General features: G+C 34.8%; 1 long non-coding RNA gene across 1 annotated transcript in view; it reads right to left on the reverse strand.

Moving 5' to 3' along the window:
• LOC110144988 (uncharacterized) overlaps window positions 1-6,389 on the reverse strand; it is a 28,465-nt gene extending 22,076 nt beyond the window's left edge. Inside the window, exon 1 of the long non-coding RNA XR_011486186.1 lies at window positions 6,328-6,389. This is a non-coding gene — a long non-coding RNA (uncharacterized lncRNA). The remainder of the gene's footprint in view (window positions 1-6,327) is intronic.
• Window positions 6,390-7,846: the final 1,457 nt, after the last annotated feature.

A 7,846-nucleotide genomic window follows, 5' to 3' on the forward strand; every position in this document is an offset into this window, starting at 1 on the left:
TTTATTTTTGCAAATGAACAGTGTTTGCTCTTGAATCACATGGCAGTGTGTTTGCCAAATAGCTTCATTTTCCTTTGCTATTTTCACAGTTTAATCAAAACAGGGCTTGTTTTCACATGGGGATAATAAACATTCAGCTCCTTGACACATAATGAATGCGTTTGTGTTCTGCAATCAGCTTGAAGTGAGGCACTCAAATGTCCTAGAATAGGGCACAAAAATTTTTGCTTTCATTCATTTCAAGACAGTGTTAGTATTACCCTCCATGTTTCCACACAGCTGTCATCTAAAATTCCACTGTGAAATAGATCTATAATTAACCGTTCAGTTTGTACATTAAATACATTTTAACAAACAGCACTTTTCTCTGAGAAGAGAATGTTACTGCCATTCTTAGCTAACAATCTCAGTTTGGAGGGTGTTTATTACATAAAGTATTCATAAGACAAGCTGATCCATGCTCTCTATTCAAAGCATGCCCTTATTGAATTATGAGCTATTCAGACTTATCCAAAGTAATTATAGACTCTAATAAATTAGGAAATATTTTAAAACTGTAAAAACCGTTTTGCAATTTCTGTAATTCAAATAGTCATGTGACAAAAATAAGTTCAAATTATCATAAATTTACTGTTTAAATATTAATTTGACAATAATTTAGCATCAATGAAATGTTTAATAATCATTAATTCATTGATGGTTATTAAATATAAGTAGATTATTACATATTAATTTTATATATTAAATATAATTGTATTGTATTTCATATTAATATTTATTTTAAATATTAAATATTTACATCATTTTAAGAAAATAGTTTAATATTCAATATTAAATTGTAGAAAAATATCTTGAATAATTTAATTGCAGTAAAGCCTAAAAGGATACATAATATTCACAGGAGTCAGCATATTTGTCACTTCAACATGGAATATGAGCCCAAAAGATACAAACACAATTTCCATCTGGTGATATATGAAATACAATATGTAAAGATTCACAGTGAAGTGTCGTACTCAGCGACTAGATTCCTACTTCCACTGGTTTATTTTGAAATATTTTGGAAGGAATCCTGAATAAGAGATTCCATCCATGAGGCTTTTAATGCAGGATCCAATCATCCTGGATAGCATTCCCTGTTCCTCTCTTGCAGCTCAATCCTGAGATGAAGAGGAGGATCTGGGGCAGCTGGTTGTGAGTCTCCTCAACCATTGTTCAAGTCTAGGTGTTGCCAGGAAACTGAGAATTGGAGCTCTTTATTTTATAAAAATACACATCTGTATCCATGATACAACCAAAATGTAACAAAGAGGAATTAGTAATTCAAAATATAAGTGAATAAACAGAGATGCAAGATTTACACTTTGAAGTAGATGTTATTAATTTAAAAGACTGCACACAGTTTATTACATATAAGCTATAAGTGGATACTTGTTAACATGTGAGGTATAGAAAATTAATGAAATACATCAATCTATAATTTATATGAGTGGGTCCTCAAATCACTTGTCCACATGCATATTTAAATATTATCATCTGTCCATTTGGACATGGCAGGATGAGCAACCTATGGAACAAGAAGCAGAACTTAAAGCTCACTTTTCATAATCACCTAATACTAAAATCAGTGAGTATAATGCATATTAATTTAATTAGCCTCCAAATTTACAATGCTGAACTCTTACTATTTCTCATCATTTGACTGTCCTTCCTTTTTCAATTGTCTGTATAGGGTATGGGAACATGAACACTCTCCAAATATAAATCTCATGACTATATAGATTGACATGCAAACAGTTTCTTTGAAAAGTGTTAATCACTCATGTCTGACTCTTTGTGTACCCATGAATTGTAGCCTGCTGGGCTCCTCTATCCATGGAATTCTCCAGACAAGAATTCTGGAGTGGATTGCCATTTCCTTCTTCAGGGGATTGTCTCAACCCAGGGATCAAACCTGGGTCTCCTGCATTGCAGGCAGATTCTTTACCAACTGAGCCACCTGGGAAACAGTTTCTTCATTTCCTGGTTATACAAAAGGAGCATCCCTTTTCAAATCTACATGTTCATGGATAATTATAATAGTACATATGAAAATATATTAAATTTTACATTCTGTCAAATGCAGAACTAAAAGAAACTTTTATGATGGGAAAATCTTATTAAGAATCTTTATAAAGCAGTCTATATTTTGTTTTCTTTTTAGATAAGATGTGTATCATGCTGGATTTAAAAATCGGTGAAACATAAACAGTAAAGAATGAGTAAATAAATGAATATAGTTTAAATTTCCTTTTTTAACCTAAATTTTCTATAGTGTATACATATTATTTTTAGTGTAAGAAAAATAAGTTCTTTTTAGGTTAGTCATACCTATGTATCTACTTACACTTCTTAACATCTGTGGCAAAATTTGTCTAAAAATATGTAATTAATTTCACATGTGCAGTGTGTAAAACACAGGCACTTTTGTTCAGAGCTCCAAACTGCATCCTGTGGCCCAGTGCAGCAGAGATGGGTCACAGTGAGCGGATTATGGGGTGGTGGAAGGGGCACTGGGCTGCTAGAATCCTGACTTGTGGGCAGCCTCCTTCCTCTACTCCACTGCTTTCTATGAGCTGCACCATGGAAAAGGGTTGCAGGGCATTGGTTACTGTCTTTGGAATGTTACCTCCTGACTCCAACAAAAGAAACAAATTCTGTCAGCATAATTACCTTTCTGACATGAAAATCAAGAAGCACTTCCTAAGTTAGAATGCATAGAGGGTTGATACATCAACATTCACAAACAGCGAGTCAAATTATCTTGAATGTGAAATGTATTCCTGAACTAACACTTGCTCAACAACGTCAGAAAATGGCAACGAATCTTGGTGGCCAAAGAAAAAGTCAAGATCCTAAAGAGAAGTCTACTTTTAACCATAAATGTGTTTAATCTTTTAACAATAAGAATATGGCCAATTTGGCTGAAATTTTAGGTAATAAAAGTTATTATATAAAAATTCCTGCCTAATATCTTTCTTAGTGTGTCCAGATAAGACAAACCACTTTCTACATTTTCCTCATTACTTTATTAAGAAATATATATATTTTTAATTATCAATTGCTTTCTGTATGCAGAGAATTGCTTGTTAAATTCTGATTTATTCAGAATGAAATCTAGTGTTTATGAGCAATGTGGCTTATAAAGTGATAGAATCTATTTCTAGACTTGGCTGCAGCAGAAGAGCTAAACAACCATGAAAGAACAAAATAGGTTTCAAGGTGAGTCCAGCCCTCCTGACCATGGCTCCTGCAGCTCCATCGGAAGGTCTGAGAAGTAATCATTTATATTCACACATTTTCCCTATTGCCTTACTTACATGGTATTAAAATTTAAATGTAAATAATTGAGAAATATGGCCTGAATGGGAAAAGAATCTTAAAAAAAAAAAGTGGATATATGTGTATGTGTAACTGGTCCACTTTGCTCTATACCTGAAATTAATACAATATTGTAGATCAAATATACTGCAATAAAAAATAAAAATGAGAAACAATAAAGAAATATGAGAATAAAATGCAATGTTGACAGAAGGAAAATATTGATAGAAAAAGTGATATAATCTAAATAAACTCCCATCCCGTTACCAACTATGCAGTCACATATCATCAAATTCATCCTTGCCATTTTCTTCAGAGCATATAATTTTGTAAAGTAAATCTCACAGGTGATGATTCTTCCTCAAATTTCTGTACCACATGTGAAAAGCAATGACTGTATTTTACAAATAAAAGTTCCACTTGAAAAAGTGATTCATAAATAACAATGTATCTTCTAATTAGAATGTACGCTTTAAGAGATTGTTCACTAAAGTATCTCCAGGATTGAGATGAGTGGCTTATTAAATAAGTACTTGTTGCGTGAGTAATGGTCTGTGGTCTTCTACTTCATCACATGATTTATAGCCTGGCACAATTTTTAAATGCAGGAATATGTTTCTCAAATGTAGACAGTAAGAACCAGGAGGGACAATATCTATTGTGTATACCATCATATTCCTAAAGCCTGACAATACCTTTGTGCTCAAAGGACAAACTCAACTTTTGGATAGCAATCATTATGATGGTGGCTCCTGTTTCTAAATTGGCCTCATGATAGTCGTCAGAGAAGTGGGTTGATTCGATGCCTCTGTTCTGAGGAGGGTGCACTTTCTCCCAATGTCTGAACATTTCCTTCCCTGTCCCAGTGGAGTACTACACCTTCATTACATGGAGCCCCCAAAGCAGGCCACATTCATTATCTCCTTTACTGCTCCTCATAAAGAGGAACAGATTGGCCTTCATATTATTTTAATAAAAATCTAAACTACTGCACAATTGCACTCATCTCACACGCTAGTAAAGTAATGCTTAAAATTCTCCAAGCCAGGCTTCAGCAATACGTGAACTGTGAATTTCCAGATGTTCAAGCTGGTTTTAGAAAAGGCAGAGGAACCAGAGATCAAATTGCCAACATCCACTGGATCATCAAAAAAGCAAGAGAGTTCGAGAAAAACATCTGTTTCTGCTTTATTGACTATGCCAAAGCCTTCGACTGCGTGGATCACAATAAACTGTGAAAAATTCTGAAAGAAATGGGAATACCAGACCACCTGACCCACCTCTTGAGAAACCTATATGCAGGTCAGGAAGCAACAGTTAGAACTGGACATGGAACAACAGACTGGTTCCAAATAGGAAAAGGAGTACGTCAAGGCTGTATATTGTCACCCTGTTTATTTAACTTACATGCAGAGTACATCATGAGAAACACTGGGCTGGAAGAAGCACACACTGGAATCAAGTTCACCAGGAGAAATATCAATAACCTCAGATATGCAGATGACACCACCCTTATGGCAGAAAGTGAAGAGGAACTAAAAAGCCTCTTGATGAAAGTGAAAGAGGAGAGTGAAAAAGTTTGCTAAAAGCTCAACATTCAGAAAACTAAGATCATGGCATCTGGTCCCATCACTTCATGGGAAATAGACGGGGAGACAGTGGAAACAGTGTCAGACTTTATTTTTTTGGGCTCCAGAATCACTGTAGATGGTGATTGCAGCCATGAAATTAAAAGACGCTTACTCCTTGGAAGGAAAGTTGTGACCAACCTAGATGGCATATTAAAAAGCAGAGACATTACTTTGCCAACAAAGGTCCATCTAGTCAAGGTTATGGTTTTTCCAGTAGTCATGTATGGATGTGAGAGTTGGACTGTGAGGAAAGCTGAGCACCGAAGAATTGATGCTTTTGAACTGTGGTGTTGGAGAAGACTCTTGAGAGTCCCTTGGACTGCAAGGAGATCCAACCAGTCCATCCTAAAGGAGATCAGTCCTGGGTGTTCATTGGAAGGACTGATGCTGAAGTTGAACCTCCAATACTTTGGCCACCTGATGCGAAGAGTTGACTCATTGGAAAAGACCCTGATGCTGGGAGGGACTGGGGCAGGAGGAGAAGGGGACGACAGAGGATGAGATGGCTGGATGGCATCACCGACTTGATGGACATGAGTTTGAGTAAACTCTGGGAGTTGGTGATGGACAGGGAGGCCTGGTGTGCTGCGATTCATGGGGTCACAAAGAGTCAGACACAACTGAGTGACTGAACTGAACTGAACTGAACTGAGGACTGGGGACATGTAAATGAATGTTATTTTTCAAGGCAGTCAGCTGGTGATACTGCACATATATTTTCAGGAACCAGAAGCTATACTTCTAAAGTAATGTACTGTATTGATATATCATAGGCACTCAATAATATTACTGAGTTGAAGAACAATTAACTTTAAATGGGTTTTGAATTAAATTATGTAGTTTTGAAATTAATTTATACACTGATATGCTTACTGACTATTAATTCTTATGAATCAATCATTATTTGGCACTTTCAGGAACTACATGCAATAAAAATAACTTGAAAGTTACAATTTCTTTCCTTAAAAAGTTTATAAATCTCTTAACTGTGTATTATTCTAATGATCTTTATGATAACAGAAAGGCACAACATTGCTGTCATATCAATGAGTCAGACAATGGAAACAGTGAAACATTTAAGAAAGACACTATCCAGAATGTTCATCGTTACTGTTGAAAATTATCTATGATTGTGATTAATTGCTCTTGAAATTGTGATCAAAATTAATCTGTTCAATTTTCTGGCTCTCTAGGTAAAATCTCACCCTGTAATTACATAAATCAATGTGATCTGGACTTCTAAAAAAAACTGAGGTTAGAAAGATAGAGGTAATTTCTGCGTTGTCAGTGACTGATGAATGTTTTGATTTCAGTTTTAGTAAAGAAAAGGTCTTACCATAGCTGTCATAGGCATCCTCACTTACTCCATGACCATAGTCATAGTATTCAGGAACACTGCAATAGATTTAGACAGTAATCAATGTTACTGTATTTGAGAGGAATCAACCCCAAAACTTATATGGAATTTGAAATAAAATTGTGTACTGAGGTAATATCCCAAGAATCTCTAGACATAAAACACATATTTGAACATAAATAATAACAGAATAATATTCACTGAATAATAAAATTCTAGCAAGAATATTCAGTAAGAATAATACAGGTTATTGACAAAGAGTGCTATAATTTTCTCATCTCACATTAGTATTTTTTAAAAATCTCTATCCTCCACTTATATAAATCAAATTTCCTCTAAAACACAAGTATGAGACTTCAAGAGGAGAATTATGAAAGGTCTATTTCCAAGAAAAAGTGCTACACAAGATGACAATCTGGTCAATTGTGTGTAAACTTTAATGCAATTAGCTTAAGAAATATACATCAATTTCATTTTCATTTTCATACACTGAAATTATACTTCCCTCCAACTTTTTCACAGCATAGGTCCATTGGTTTCATATATATAATTTTATGTATATGTTTATAAATTATATCAAAATTATGAATTCTTTTCAAGTATATAGAAGGGTGACAAGAAAAGGGCTTAATATCAGATACCAAATTGTATAAGGGTTGAGGGTGTGTGATAAATGGCCACATGGTTAGGTTGGAAGGAAGAGAGGAAGACCTAAAATTATTTGGTTGTCTTTATCCCTCAAGACAATCCCATAGGCCTCATTTTATAAAATACTTGAAATTTCATTGATAGTAAGGTATGAGGAGGGAAAAATAAAGTCTGTATATTAGAGGTGAAAAGAAAGATAGACAGAAATTCTGCCAAATTTATATTTCTGGGAAGCAATTGATAAGGAATAATTCATTTTAGTGTAATGTATCTGGAAAAGAAAAAGATAATTTCATCTTCATTGCCAGGATAATTATATACCAACTCTCTAAGAAAAAAAACTTATGGTAATAAGTTTTCTCTGCATCTTTCTAAGACTTGAGATTGTAGAAATCTAAGCCTAGTGGCTGGATGTTTATCTTCTTAGAAATGATGCAACCCAATTGAGAACCCACATATATGTGCAGCAAAGTACTGAGAGTTGTTACATTGATTTCCAGGATTATCAAGAAGTGGCAGTCATGACTATCTAGTGGTGTTATTTTGTTTTTGAATGGATTTCAGTTTAATTTTAATTGACCAAGCTAAGAATGGAAAAGGAACATGAGTAACAGAGACCATGACAAGAACCTGAGTCACTGTCTAACATAAATGACACATTTACACAAAGAGGGAATTTTAACTTTCAGAACTCAGACCTTTGTCTAACCCCTCTGTCCATGGGATTCTCCTGGCAAGAATAGTGGAGAGGGTTACCATGCCCTATTCCAGGGGATCTTCCCAACCCAGGGATCAAACCCATGTCTCTTATGTCTCCTGCATTGGCAGATGGGTTCTTTACCACTAGCAC

The sequence above is a fragment of the Odocoileus virginianus genome, unplaced genomic scaffold (assembly GCF_023699985.2).
Source record: "Odocoileus virginianus isolate 20LAN1187 ecotype Illinois unplaced genomic scaffold, Ovbor_1.2 Unplaced_Scaffold_33, whole genome shotgun sequence".
NCBI lineage: Eukaryota > Metazoa > Chordata > Mammalia > Artiodactyla > Cervidae > Odocoileus > Odocoileus virginianus.